Source organism: Eulemur rufifrons, chromosome 2, assembly GCF_041146395.1.
Source record: "Eulemur rufifrons isolate Redbay chromosome 2, OSU_ERuf_1, whole genome shotgun sequence".
NCBI classification, from domain to species: domain Eukaryota; kingdom Metazoa; phylum Chordata; class Mammalia; order Primates; family Lemuridae; genus Eulemur; species Eulemur rufifrons.
Window position 1 is genome coordinate 5,320,401 of NC_090984.1, and position 14,992 is coordinate 5,335,392.

Sequence of the window (14,992 nt, forward strand, 5' to 3'; positions counted from 1 at the left end):
GCTGTTGAAGTCGGGCGAGGAGCCGAGGAGCAGGCAGATAGCCAGGAGTGACACCACGAGGCTCCACACCAGGGGCTTGTTTTCAGGAAGGCTCTCCATGAAGGGCGGGCCCTGCGGGGATGGACAGCTGGCTGCGTGTGGTGGGTGATGGGTGGGCAGGCGGGGCGTGCTGGGGGCGGGGAGCCAGGCCTCACCAAGTAGTTGATGGCAAAGGTGGCCATCTGCATGGCCATGGCCATGATGTACACGGTGCTGTTGACCAGGCTTGGCTCAAACTCCTTGTACAGGTCCACAAACTGCTCTTGCCTGCAGGGATGCGTGGGGGTCAGGGCTCCCTCTCCTCCTCACACACCCTCTATGGCTCCCTGCTGCCCTGGCACAGAGCCAGGCCCCTGCTTGGCTGACCACACTGGCCTGGCCTTGTGTCCCTCCCTGGCCCAGACGACCCACAGGCCCTCCCGTCAGTGTCTGGGCATTCATCCTCCTGCCATTCCTGACTGCAGGGGCATTACCTCTTGGGGGGTGGCACTCACTTCTCAGGGCTCCGGGCCTGGGCCTCCCTGTACAGGTAGACAAGGCTCAGGAAGTGCCCCCAAAGATGACGTGGAGCCGGCAGTCAGCCTGGAGGTCCAGCACCCGGTCTGGGCTGAGGTCTTCGATTGGCACCTGGGGAGGAAGGTGGTGACCCTGGATGGCCGGGGCCACTCTGCCTCCTTCTCCAGCCCTGGAGAGCTGGCCCTGCGGCTGCGATGAGCCAGCCTGACCTCATGGGGCTCCCTGCCCGACCCCGTGCATCCCACCCAGATCTCAGGCCCCGCCCTCACCGGGGCGGCATCCCGTCTCCTCTCGCCCTGCACTTGCAGTTCCCACTCCCTGTGACCCCACCACACCCGCCTCTCCCAGGACTCACCCCCTTCTCTCAGTCCACCTTGCTCTGACACCCCCGGGCACCCACAGATACCCTGGCTGCCCTTGGCTTCTCTCACCTCCTTCCTTCCCACCACCTCCCAGCTCCTCCTGTCCACGGCACTCACCCGAGTCCACCCGCCTCCACCATCTACACCTGGGTGGGATCCTGGCCCAGCCACTGGCCCGCCCTCTCCGGGCCTGTTTCCTCCTGAGTAGCTTGAGGACCCCCACCTCCTGCCACCCACCTTCATCTGCGGCACCGACTCCCCCGTGAGCAAGGCCCGGTCCACGATGCAGCGGCCCCGCAGCAGCAGCAGACTGAGAAGCTTCCTCGGGCTCCTGCGGAGCAGAGGGCTGTGGGCGGGCAGCACGTCTGCCCCAGGTGAGGCCCGGATGAGGAGGAGCCTGAAGGCTTGCCCAGGTGCCCCACACCCACCCACGGCCGCTCGGTTTCCGGGGGGGTCTGCCGTGCCCTGAGTGGAGCTGTCAGGGTGGGGCCTCCACCCCCGAGAGGCCTTGCACCAGGAACAGGATGTGGGGTCTGGTCGCTTGCAGGGCCGAGATGGTGGTGCCCGACTTCTCGGAGCTTTCCAAGGAGAGAGCCACAGCCCCGTTCTTCGTGTTTCAGGTAAAGCGGCAGCTCTGGCCATTCTCGTTTCCTTCCTCGGGGCTTTCACAGCCGGGGCAAACCTGTCTGCCACTTCCAAACCCCCCAAACCTGTCCCTGTCCTCGTGCGTCAGAGCCTGTGGGCAGAAGAGGCTGGCGGGGGACAGGACGGGTGGGGTGGAGACAGACAGGCTGATGTCCCACAGGTGTTCTGTGTGGGACTCTGGTGCCTGGACGAGTACTGGTACTACAGCGTCTTCACGCTGTCCATGCCGGTGGCGTTTGCGGCCTCCCTGGCGCAGCAGCAGATGCGGAACATGTCGGAGATCCGGAGGATGGGCAACAAGCCCCGCGTGATCCAGGTGCGCGTGGCGGGGAGAGTCCTGCCCAGTCTGGGGGTGGGCACAGCGCAGGCACGTCTTCCGCGGTGACATTGCCGCCCCTCACCGCCCAGGTCTACCAAAGCCACAAGTGGAGGCCCATCGCCAGCGACGAGATTGTTCCCGGGGACATCGTCTCCATCGGTGAGGCCCCGTTCCACTCCATCCAGGTGGGAGCCCTGCCTCCGGGCCTCTGGCCAACCCTCCTGCCCTGCCCCGCAGGCCGCTTGTTGCTGTCATCCTCAGGGTCGCCCAGCGTCCCGGCCCGGCCCGCTCCTCCCCGCCGACGGAGCGGGCGTGGAGAGGCACCTGCCTGCGCCGAGGGCGGAGAAGGACGTCCCGGAACCCTCCTCGCGTGCTCCGCGGCTGCTGTCTCGGCCCGGCGGGCAGCGCGCGGGGGCCCCGGGGCAGCCAGCGGAGAGCCGGGCCCTCCCGCGCCGCAGCCGCCACCTGCCGGCGACGCCCACGGCCCCAGAGACTTCCCCAGCCGCGGCGCGTGGGTCTCGCCGGCGACATCGCCTGCTGAGGTGCAGCGCGGGCACTGACGGTTGACTTGGCCGTTACTGGTCTGACCGGCACGAAGGTGCGGAGCTTGCTCCTTGCGGGTGTCGGCCAGACCGGGTTGCCAGCCTTGGGCTACGGAGGCGGAGGAAACGCGAGGAGGAGCTGAGGTGTCCGCGGACCCGGAAGGCGCCACCCGAAAGAAGCTTTCGGCTTGAGCGGCAGGGTGGGGTCCACCTCCTCTGTCCCTGCCCCTGCCCCTGCCCCTGCCCCTCCCCCTGCCCCTGCCCCTGCCCCTCCCCCTGCCCCTGCCCCTCCCCCTGCCCCTGCCCCTGCCCCTGTCCCTGCCCCTGCCCCTGCCAGTGCCCCTCCCCCTGCCCCTGCCCCTCCCCCTGCCCCTGCCCCTGCCCCTGCCCCTCCCCCTGCCCCTGCCCCTGCCCCTCCCCCTGCCCCTGCCCCTCCCCCTGCCCCTGCCCCTGCCCCTCCCCCTGCCCCTGCCCCTCCCCCTGCCCCTGCCCCTGCCCCTCCCCCTGCCCCTGCCCCTGCCCCTCCCCCTGCCCCTGCCCCTTCCAGGGCGACCCAACTTCCCCCGACTGAGACGTGTGACTTCGCATTCTTAACCCGAGGATATGACCATGACCTCCGGTTGAAAGAGATGGGGAAGTTCCACAGAGCTGCCTACCAGCACAAACTCCGGAAAGTGCAGAAGATCCTTTACCACAACAGAGACTTGCTGAATGAGACAGACACGAAGCACAGGTGATAGGAACCGTGAGCCCGGGGCTGGGAGCGGGCCGGGGGCGTGCGGGAGCCCGAGCCCTCCTGTCGCCCAAGGGGCTCGGCTTTCTCCCCTCCGCGGGCTCCTGAGCACCTGGGATGAGGAAACCCTGGAGGGGTCCTGCTCCCAGGCGCCCCTTTTTTTTTTTCTATTTTTTAAATTTCAGCTCATTATGGGGGTACAAAAGTTCAGGTTATATATATTGCCTATGCCTCCCCATCCCGCCGAGTCTGAGGTTCAAGTGTGTCCATTCCCTAGACAGTGAACATTGCACTCATCATGTAGATATGCACCCATCCCCTCCCCCCACCCCATCCCCCCAGAGTCAGAACTTCAAGCGTGTCCATTCCCATTCCCCAGGCAGTGTGCATCGCACTCATCAAGTAGGTATACACCCATCCCTTCCCCCCAGCCCCCACCTCTGTCCGATACCCAATTGGTGTTATTCCCAAATGTGCACTCAGGGAAGCCAGTTTGCTGGTGAGTATATGTGGTGCTTATTTTTCCATTCTTGGGATACTTCACTTAATAGAATGGGTTCCAGCTCTCTCCAGGAGAACCAAAGAGATGCCATATCGCCATTATTTCTAATAGCTGAGTAATATTCCATGATAGTCCCAAAACACATATTGGCGTGCATGCAGAGAGACAGGTACACTCATACACTGCTGCTGGGACTGTAAACTAGTGCAGCCCCTGTGGAAAGCAATGTGGAGATACCTTAAACAGATTCAAGTAGACCTACCATTCGATCCAGCAATCCCATTATTGGGCATCTACCCAGAAGAACAAAAGTCATTCTATAAAAAAGACACCTGCACCCGAATGTTTATAGCAGCACAATTCACAATCGCAAAGATGTGGAAACAACCCAAATGCCCATCAATTCATGAATGCATTAGCAAAATGTGGTATAAGTCTTCAATACTAATATTAGTCATTGGGAATATCTGATTTACGTACGTTCTATAAGTCTAAGTACTGAACAAAATAAGCCATACCTATTCATTTGAATCCTGCATTTCCTTTGGTTTAAAGTTCTTTGAAAATCAAATTAAGAATTAACTTTGTTTCAAAAATGCACTGTTGTTATTTCAGCCCTCTTTTTTCATAGTATGTTTACGGTGGAAAGTAAAAACTAAAATGTCTTTAAATGCTAATCATATGAAAAGAACTGCCAGAGACCTGTTCTATATACCAAAGTTCATTTAATGTAAGTCATCATGGATTGTGTGATGCCCCATTATCTTATGTATCAATAAGATAATTAAAATGCTGCCAATTATAGTTATAATAAATCATGAATTACAAGTGGCATTCCAATGTCAGAGGTGTTAAAATGTGAAAAAAATGAGTTTCTTAGAATCACTGAAATACGGTTGAATCTCTCATCTTTCAAACTTACCACAAGGTAGGTATTATTGTATCATTTTTACTTAATCAGAATGTCATCATCATTAGGTAGTAGTCATGGTAATCGTTATAATATCTAACAATTATTGAGCTGTTATTTGTGCTGGGAACTCTTCAAAACACTTAGCATAGATTCTCACGTAAGCATCACAGTGGTATCCTGGGAGGTGTCCCCACTCTTCTCATTTTCATTTTAGTAGTGAGGAAACTGAGGCACAGAAAAGCTAAGTCATAGCCAGTTAAGTGACAGCTTAAAGGAGGATTCAAACCCAAGTTGAAATGAACCCAAAGGTCAATGTCTCTGTATGCCGATAGGCTGCTCTTTCATTAATGCAGTGAGTACTAAGAGCGAAGACATATTCTGCCTTCACAAGAAAATTAAAGATTTGTTTTGAAAACAGATGGACTACCATGAGATTTAATGTTTGCAATTACATAAATATGTTTTGAGATGGTGAACTACAATTTTCTAAAAAGTCCTCTCGCCTTCCTAGGACTGCTCTCCATTTGGCCTCTGCCAGCAGAGATGCACAGGTGGTAACTTTCCTGCTGCACAAAGACTGTGACCTTAACCCCCGTGACGGCAAAAACAGGACACCTCTGATAAAGGTATATAGCTGCCAACTATTTCAGCATGAGATGGGTTTTGTTTAAACCCATAGGATAAAAATGAATTTATCTCATTGAAATATAACTCATAAGTGAAACCTGTGAAATGTTTATATTGAATTCCTAGAGTTTACAATCTATTTCTTGGTCTAACACTGACAGGCCGTACAATGCCAGGCACAGGAATGTGTCATTCTGCTCTTAGAACATGGTGCCGATCCCAATGTTGTGGATGACTACGGCAACACTGCTCTCCACTATGCTGCCTATAATGGGGATTTATCAATAGCAGCAAAACTATGTGCTCATGGTGCCACTCTGGAAATGACAAACAAGGTATTTATTTTCGAACTATTGGAAATGCCTTTGTTTTAACATTGACATAATGTAAGGGTCAATTTTCCATGTTTGGAAGTTCAAGCATTCCCTGAATGAAAATATTTTGAAATACCTTAATTGTCTAAGGTTTTACTTGAAATATTGATACTTTTAAAGAAGCATTAGAGGGTACAGCTTCTTTTATGCATTTAGGGTAAATATTTGTGCTAACACTAAAAGTAAAATTTTTTTTCAAATTCTTTTCCCACCAAGTTTTTGTTTGTTTGTTTTCTCATTAGTGTAAAACAACATGGCAAAGCAAATTGACCCTGGAAATGGGCTCTATCATAAAACTTGAACAAAAGAAATGCATTTCACAGAAATGGAAATCTTGCTGTTGAGAAGTTCGTAAAAAAACTAGTTGCTATGAACATGCCTCTCGGTGGCAAGGCTAAAAAGGGAACAATGGACAGGGAGAAGGAGAGCTACCAGAAATATGCAGGCCAATTTGACAATTATGTAACTCAGGGAAAACACCAAGAAGAGGTTTTTTTATGTTTAGACCATGAGCTCTTCAGCTGTGGGGATGATAATTCTCAGGTAGAGTGTTAGTGAGTGGTCAGCCTGCCAAGCCATCAATTGTAGGAGGACTCTGAGGAAAGCAGATTGGTGGTGAGTAGGTGGGAATGAAGTGGGCAAGAAGAGGGAAGAACAAATTTTTATTTTTATTTCAGCATATTATGGAGGTACAAAAGTTTAGGTTATGCATATTGCCCTTGTCCCCCGGCCCCCCTCCTCAGAATCAGAGCCTCAAGCGTGTCCATCCCCTAGATGGTGCCCATTGCACTCATTCTGTATGTATACACCCATCCCCTCCCCCACCCACATCTGCCTGACAGCCGATCAATGTTATTCCTAAATGTGCTCTTAGGTGATGATCAGTGAAACCAATTTGATGGTGAGTCCACGTGGTGCTTATTTTTCCATTCTTGGGATACTTCACTTAGTAGAATGGGTTCCAGCTCTATCCAGGAAAATACAAGAGGTGCTAGATCACCATTATTTCTTATAGCTGAATAGTACTCCATGGTATACATATACCACATTTTATTAATCCACTCATGTATTGATGGGCACTTGGGTTGTTTCCACATCTTCGCCATTGTGAATTGTGCTGCTATAAACATTCGGGTGCAGATGTCTTTGTTATAGAATGTATTTTGTTCTTTTGGGTAGATGCCCAGTAATGGGATTGCTGGATCAAATGGTAGGTCTACTTGTATCTGTTTTAGGTATCTCCATATTGCTTTACACAGAGGTTGCGCTAGTTTGCAGTCCCACCAGCAATGTAGGAGTGTTCCTGTCTCTCCGCATCCATGCCAACATTTATTGTTTTGGGACTTTTTGATAAAGGCCATTCTCACTGGAGTTAAGTGATAGCTCCTTGCGGTTTTGATTTGCATTTCCCTGATGATTAGAGATGTTGAGTACTTTTTCATATGTTTCTTGGCCATTCTTGTGTCTTCTTTTGAAAAATTTCTATTCATGTCCTTTGCCCACTTTTTGATAGATTATCTTTATTTACAATATATAGCCTATGTTTTATATTATTCCCTTAGTAATAGGGTTGAGTATTAGAATTCAGAAGATGGCTTTTTAAAAACTCTTTTTTCTTAATATATACCATAAATAATCGTCTTCCTATTAGACTGCCTATAAGCCTTTTTCGGTTAATCAGGGTTATGGTTGGATTGGTTATGCAGATTGTAGATGACGTTATATGTTACTTCTCAGCATCGTCCCTTAAAAATGCAAGTAATTTAGTGCCTTTACTTATGCTAGAAATAATTCATATAGGCAGTAGCAGAACTTTTATTAAGAAACCATTATATTTCTATTTCTGATTCATATTTTGCCTAAAATAAAAATAGTTTTAAGTAACAACTAAAAGGGAAACCAGAATGAAAATGGATTAAAAAGGTAGATATGCATTAGGGTCCCAGGATTACCATTATCATTGAGAATAAAATTTCATACTGAGTTTTTTAACAGCTGAGATAAAAATCTGTGATCTTGTAATAGGAGAAATTCCATGGACCATTTAATAATAAGCAATCAAAGTTCATTTGAAACCTGTCTCTTTTAATTCAAAGCCCATTTCCTTAATGACCCACTTGAGCAGGAGTGGCAGACATTGGCATCTGGGATCTTGTCACCATTGGTAGAAGAGAGTCAAGTGAGTTGGCATCACCTGGAGAAATCCTCCACCTTTGTTGAAAGCTTTCAAACCTGTCTCTCTCAATCTATAATTTCTCAAATGTTAATATTTGCCACAAAAGATGTATTGTCAAAGAGGGATTAGGCAAATTCAGAAGATTGTTTTCATACTGGACACACGGTGCACAATTTTGTAATATTTCTCACCAATAGATGATCATGCAAACTTTCTGTTGGGGAACATTACTTCTTGTAGGGCAGATATTCTTTGGAATATAGTTTAGGAAACACTGCTCTAGAGGTAATATTTAGATCATTAACTCAATAAAAATACTGCAAATGTTCACTATTATATCTTAGGGTCTGGGGGTGTAGAGACAATAGATCCTGCCCCTGCCCACAAGAAGCTCTTTTTAGATGAGAATCACTAAAATCATTACGATATACCATGATAAATGCTGTGACAGAAGCAAAGATTCTTGGGAGCAGTGAGTGTCTGAAGTGAGCTTTGGAGATGACCAGAGCTAACGCGGTGAGGCAGAGGTGGCGAGTTTCCAAGGGAAGGAGCAGCACATGTGAAAGCACAGGGCTGAGAAGGAAGGGGCTACTCTTTACTCACTTTCTGTATTATGTACATTCTTAGGGTCTTATATAAGGTGTTCACTTCAGTTGAGAAATACTTAGTTTTGTCCATTACTAATTGTTTTTGCTGTATTACAGCTACAAGACACACCACTTTTGATTGCTCTGAAACAAAAAAACGTGAACGTGGCACAATTTTTAATAAAGGAAAAGGCAGATGTAAATACGGTTGATGCCCTGGACAGGTACAGTAATTAGTTCTTTTTTTAAAAAAAGTGAGTGTTTTTCTAGAATGGTAACAGTCACTCAAGTCGGAAATATTAAGCGAATAAGAAGATTACCTTATAATTATTGGGGTATAGTGAAAAATGTCAACAGAAATGTTCAGTTAGAAAATCAGTGATTTGGACTGGACAATGTAAAGAACAGTATACAGAAGGATTCATCTTCTTTTACAATATTGACTGATGTTTGTAATTTGATGTTTTTTATCATATTATCTTTTTTCAGTGATATGATCTTGTATTAGTGAAAGGGGTTTCATGTTAGTTTTATGAAGTATGAACTTTAACTTTTAGATTGCTTTATGACTCAACATGAACTTCTTCACCCCGTCAGAGTATTTGTCTAACCCCTGCTTCTTACGTACTTTTCCTTTAAAAATGCTCTATTTCAGATAGATAGGAGCTGAAATTCATTTTGTCTTTTGCATTACTCAATGAGTCTTTGCTTTAAGTTGCTTTCTTTGAAGCATATTGATGTTAAGTTATCCTTAAGTGACTATGAATTGCTATTACCAGATAGTGTGGATTCATCAGCTTTTTCCATTTGCATTTCTAGTGTATTTTGGTGTTTTTATTTTTAATTGGTATGGGCAGAGGGAAGAAAGACAGCTTTCATTGGATAAACTTTTCCTTGAATGAAGATGAGCCATAGGTGGGTGATAAAGAGAAAAGAGATAGATTTAGACTCCCAGAAACCTGGGTTCAATTCCTGACTTCCCACTTGCTAGGTGTGGACCTTGGGGACATTATTGATCACCAAATATGTTTTCTGATATGAAAAGGCAGATCAAAAGATATCCACCAAGGGTTGCTGTGTGTGAGATTATGTGTGTGTGTGTGTCTGCGTGTGTGTACAGCGTTTACTTCAGTGCCCAGCACATGCTTCTCATCATCGATACCTGAAAGTACTCTGAGTACAGTTCTTACTGTTATTACTAATATTGTTGATGTAAGGCTGTAGGTAGCTTTTACTTCTGTGACCCCTACCTGACTTTGAATTAAAATATATTCTGTTTAGACTAGGGAAGAATGGATAATTCTCCATTTAAATCTCGGCCTATTGTAGATAAGTGACCTCAGCATAGTTTCTTGCCCATCAAAGGACCATAAATTAGCAACTTGTACTATGCCATACCCCAGTGAGACGGGAGGCTTTCTTTTGTCCCTTTCTTTTAGCCTCAGTGGTAATTTACAAAAGTGAACCCTTGAGCACCCAGGATTCTTGTGTCTACAAGTACATGTAAATGGTTAATTGTACACAGACAGGCAAGATAGTGAATTGGTAAAGTATATCATATTAGTTGTTTAAGTAACTTTATTAAAGTTCCTAAGGGTGGAGTTATCTCTCTGTTATTTTAGAACACCCCTCATGCTTGCCGTACAATGTGAATCATCCAGTACAGTCAGTCTTCTGCTCCAGCAAAGTGTTGATGTCTTTGCTAAAGATTACCAGGGACGGACTGCAGAAGATTATGCTGTTACTATTCAGCCTTTTACGTAAGTGTACCCATTCAAAGACTAGTTGATACTAAATTGGGGTATAAGATAATTATAGCTATTGCATCTTATACATCAGGGGAGATTTCATAGTTTGGGTCAGGTAGTGCTGGAATGGCCGCGAGGTAGTCCACTTCATGTGCCGGGAATCAAGCAAAAGGCCAGCCTAGTCAGAAGTAGCAAAGGGTGCAGGATTCTTTTCCTCAGGACATTTAAGACCTTTATCCTTAGGGATCTCAACATTGTCCATTTTATTCCAAGTATAACCCCTATGCATGGGATAAAAATAAGGTCACATCCTTGATACTTCTAATTCGTTATTTGGGTCTTGAAATGTCCAGTTTAGCAGAAACTCTTGTACCATACCCTGGGGGCTATCTCCTAGACCAGCGGTCCCCAACCTTTTGGGCACCAGGGATCAGTTTCATGGAAGACAATTTTTGCATGGATCGGGTGGGATGGTTTTGGGATAATTCAAGTGCATTACATTTATTGTGCACTTTATTTCAGAATTATTATTGCATTGTAACATATAATGAAATATTTTTACAACTGACCATAATGCAGAATCAGTGGGAGCCCTGAGCTTGTGTTCCTGCAACTAGATGGTCCCATCTGGGGCTGATGGGCGACAGTGACTGATCTGACAGGAGGTGGAGCTCAGGAGGTGATGTGAGTGATGGGGAGTGGCCGTAAATAGAGACGAAGGCCCTCACCTCCTGCTGTGCAGCCCAGTTCCTAACGGCCGGACCAGCAGCAGCCTGCAGCCTGGGGGTTGGGGACCTCAGTCCTAACCTTCTCCTTGAATTTTAAAGAACTTAAGGGGTTCCAAAGTGCAAGGAAGATGATCCTCTTTTATAAGGCAGAAGGAGGGAAAAAAGAACATTCTAATCATTCAGTTGTTTCCCTTGATTCGGTTGCTGCATTGTTGCTATGGAAACTGATCCTGCCATCCGGTAATGATGACCTTTGGTACTAGGACACCTTTGCTGGTTCAGATCCCTCAGTCTTCATGGTCATCCATACTTAGACTTCCAAGTAACATTTTTTTTGGTTCACGTGCATATGCTCATGTGCTCAGCCATTGTTCCCAAAGCAGCAGGACTCTGCTCTGCAGCTGGGCCTGCTAGCTTTAGCCACACACATAGTGAGCAAGTGACCCTTCCCCCCGCACTTCAAACCTTACGTAGAACCCACATTTCGGCTTAGACTTAGTCTAAACCTTCATGGTAAGTTATCCTTTGAAGCCCTTTTCTCAAGCAAATGTTAGTTGAGATTGTTCTAAACTGTCAGAGAGGTTCAAACAATGTTGCAGGAATAGATCAGAGTTCCCTTTCTTCTTTGTTACCAGCTCTGTACCCTGAGGTCTGTTTGTGTCCTGTGTAGCACCTTTTCTGAGGTAGCGAATGGTCCATATCATCCTTCCTCAGTAGTGGGCACCAACTTGCCCTTGGCCCTGAAGTGATCTCTTCCCCATAATAACAAAAATCTCCCAAGCTGCTTGGTTCTCTACCTCAAGGTTTTAAAACATTTTCAAATTCTGCTTCACAAAGAAGCCATTCAGCTGAAACCTCTGAGTCTAAACTAGGGTAGTTGGATGTAACAGGGCTAAGCCTCACCCAGGACTCATCGATACCCACATACAGAGGTGGGGCTTGGTGCTTTCTCTGGCAGCATGTATCCTAAAATTGAAACAATACGGAGCAGTTAGCATGGCTCCTGTGACAATATGATGTGCTCATTCTTGAGACGCTCCATTTTGCACAGTCCCTGGAAGGTCATTTGACTGTTTGCTGACTAGCTCCACCAAAACTGTGTGAGTCCAGCCCAATGGGCGGCACTCGATATCAAAACTGTGATGTTCTTTACAAAGGTATCTATGTAAGGTAATCTATGAAATGAGAATGGAGCTTAGCAACACATGGCATGTTGTGTGCACATATGTTGTTGGTATGTAGCTCAGAAATGAGAAAATGTCAACTTCCTTTGTGGAATTTAAAAAGGTAGGATTTTATCTTCCATGTCGGTTGGAGATGAACATGGAGGTTAAGCATCATTCTAACCAAGGTCTGCTGGTTCAGAGTCTGAGCAGCTAGGGAGGGAACAGTAGTAGTGCAAGCCAGGTCTTGACATCTGTTTGTTTTCTGCCCTTTGCATGACTGATTGTCTCAGTGATGGGGGACCATAATGTTATCTAATTTAAGGAGATAATGTATTTATAAATACAGTTTGTTAAAAATTGTGAAATAGCTGAGGTGGCCTGAATTATGAGCTACAAAGAATAGAACAACTAACAACAAAAATTAGATCTTAATAATATGTTCTGAAAAATGCAACATTTGAATATTAGAACCTTGAAAAAACACAAATTGGGTTTCATTTGGGCTTCTATAATAGCTTCAGCAATGAAGTTCAGGAACAAAGTATTCCATTGCATCACTATTTCTCTGAGCATTTAAAAAATGTTGTCTCAGTACATTTTTATAACAACCGAGTTAAGGCAGTAAAATCCTTACTTTTAGGAGAAAATATTGAGCCTAAAAGAAGCAACATGGCCGTGAAGAAATAGCTGTTTGTGGAGCTAGAATTTATTCCGATTTCAGGATATTTTCCATTATGTCTAGCTGGCTCCAGTTAATGTAGTGAGTTAATTCATGAGTACTTCACCTTACTTTTTTCTTCATTAATTAGAAGCTGTATTAGAAGTTTGTAGATAGACCTTACAAATTTGAAGTGTATATGATAACATTCTTACATTAGCTGTGATATTTTCTGAAGTGCTCTAAGAATTTACTATATTTAGTAAAAATTTTTCATATCTGTATTAAAATAGTAATTTTATTTATTGTTTATTCATAGGTTATGTCGGCAAATTTTAGAATATAAAGAAAAAATGAAGCATCATAATCCTCAAAATCGCAGTCCAGGAAAGACTTCTAATAGTGAGTTGCTGTTGGTGGTTCTACCATAATAAGAGTAGGAGTTGTGACTACAAAAGATCAGTTAAAAAATTAATATTTAAATTTCTTAATTTCTTCCTTAGAAGCCTCAAATTCAGAATTACTTAAGAAGTTGGTTGTAGGTAATTTATAATCCAAAACAATATTCTGGAAAAAAATTCACTTAATTACTTGCTTATGGTCTCTGAAATCTTATATGATATTTTTGTATGAATAAGAAAAGAGATGTTTAAGTTAGTATGTTGTAAATTTCCTCTATAGTCACATTATAATGAGTTGGACTTGCTATAAAAATGAATCTTCTATTTAGTATCATAATAAGTGTTTTGCATTTAGTAAAGGAATATTCATTACTGTTGACCCTTGAACAACATGAGGGTTAGAGGCACCAATCCCCCTTGCAGTTAAAAATCTGCATACAACTATTTTTTTTGGAGACAGTGTCTTGCTCTGTTGCCTGGGCTAGAGTGCGCTGTCTCCTCATAGCTCTCTGCAGTCTCAAACTCCTAGGCTCAGGTGATCCCCCACCTCAGCCTCCTGAGTAGCTGAGACTACAGGCATGTGATACCATGCCTGGATAAGTTTTAAATTTTTTGTAGAGATGGGGTCTTGCTCTGTTGATCAGGCTGGTCTCTTTTTGCCTGGTCTCAAGCAATCCTCCCAACTCAGCCTCCAAAAGTGCTAGGATTATAGGCATGAGCCACCATGCCCAGCCGGTGTATAGCTTTTGGATCCCCTAAGACTTTGGTAAGCGTCTATTACTGACTAAAAGCCTTACAGATAACATAAATGGTTGATTACCACATAATTTTGGTATGTATTATATGCTGTATTCTTACAATAATGTAAGAATATTGTCCTGTATTCTTACAATAAAGCTAGAGAACAGAAACTATTAAGAAAATCATAAGGAAGAAAAAGTATGTTCATTACGTGGAAGTGGATCATCATAAAGGTCTTTACCTTCCCGGTCTTCACATTGAGTAGGCTCAGGAGGAGAAGGGAGGGCAAAGGTTGGTTTTGCTGTCTGTTGGCGGCCGAGGTGGAAGAAAATCTGCTTATAACGGGGCCCCTGCAGTGCACACCCCTGTTATTCAAGGGTCAATTGTATTACATAGTGATTTCTGTCAACTAAAAAGGCAATGTCTGTGAACTCAACAATACCTTTGTGATACCATAAACAAATGGCAATAAGAAGTGCAAAACGTACCCGTGTGCACCACCAGCAATAGTCGGTCATTTCTTAAAGATACCTACTGGGTAGAGAAGTCAGAAGGGCAATTCTTTGTTTTGAAGTACAAGGCATGTTACATATTCTTGTGCCAACATATTGTCACTGTTATCGACTTCATTGCCCATAAGTTGAAATTGAATGAAATACATTTACTTTGTTAGAACAGGATGTGTTCTTCTCTCTGCTCGATAATTGCCACAGTATCTATCAGCAATGTTAGAAGAAGATATTCTGTTACTACTGGCTAGAGTTTTGTCATAATATTCCAATAGAACAACTCTGGGCACAACAAATTATAATAAAAGTACAAAAATGCTTCACAGTAACAAAATGCTACCGTGCCACCTCAGTCTGACACCAAATGCATTGTGTAATCTAAATTGTAATGTAGTCTCTACTTCTGAAACAATTTCTGTAACTTAAGTTTTGCAAGTTGCAGGAGAAAGAAGATGGAATAGACTTAGTTTAGTTCTTTAATGTGCTCAGAGTGGAGCTGTTTCTATTTATTAAGAATTTCTGTGATTTTTCAAGAGAATTGTCAAAGAAATCATTTTTATGCATTTATTCCCTTGCCCACTTAACAAATAACTATCAAGTGTCTTTTAGGTGTGAAGCATTTTTCTAATGTTCCAGAAGACAAACATTCAAAAATACTGTCAGGAGCTGGTTATTATCATTGTCCTTTTTATTATTTACTACTTTA

At 44.9% G+C, this 14,992-nt stretch overlaps 1 non-coding gene and 1 pseudogene across 1 annotated transcript; both read left to right on the forward strand.

The window, feature by feature from the left end:
- LOC138399495 (cytochrome P450 4F2-like) overlaps positions 1–14,992 on the forward strand; it is an 859,494-nt pseudogene that overhangs the window by 724,906 nt on the left and 119,596 nt on the right.
- Positions 11,754–11,859, forward strand: LOC138381098 (U6 spliceosomal RNA). The gene has a single exon (XR_011233039.1). It is a non-coding gene; the product is annotated as a U6 spliceosomal RNA (small nuclear RNA).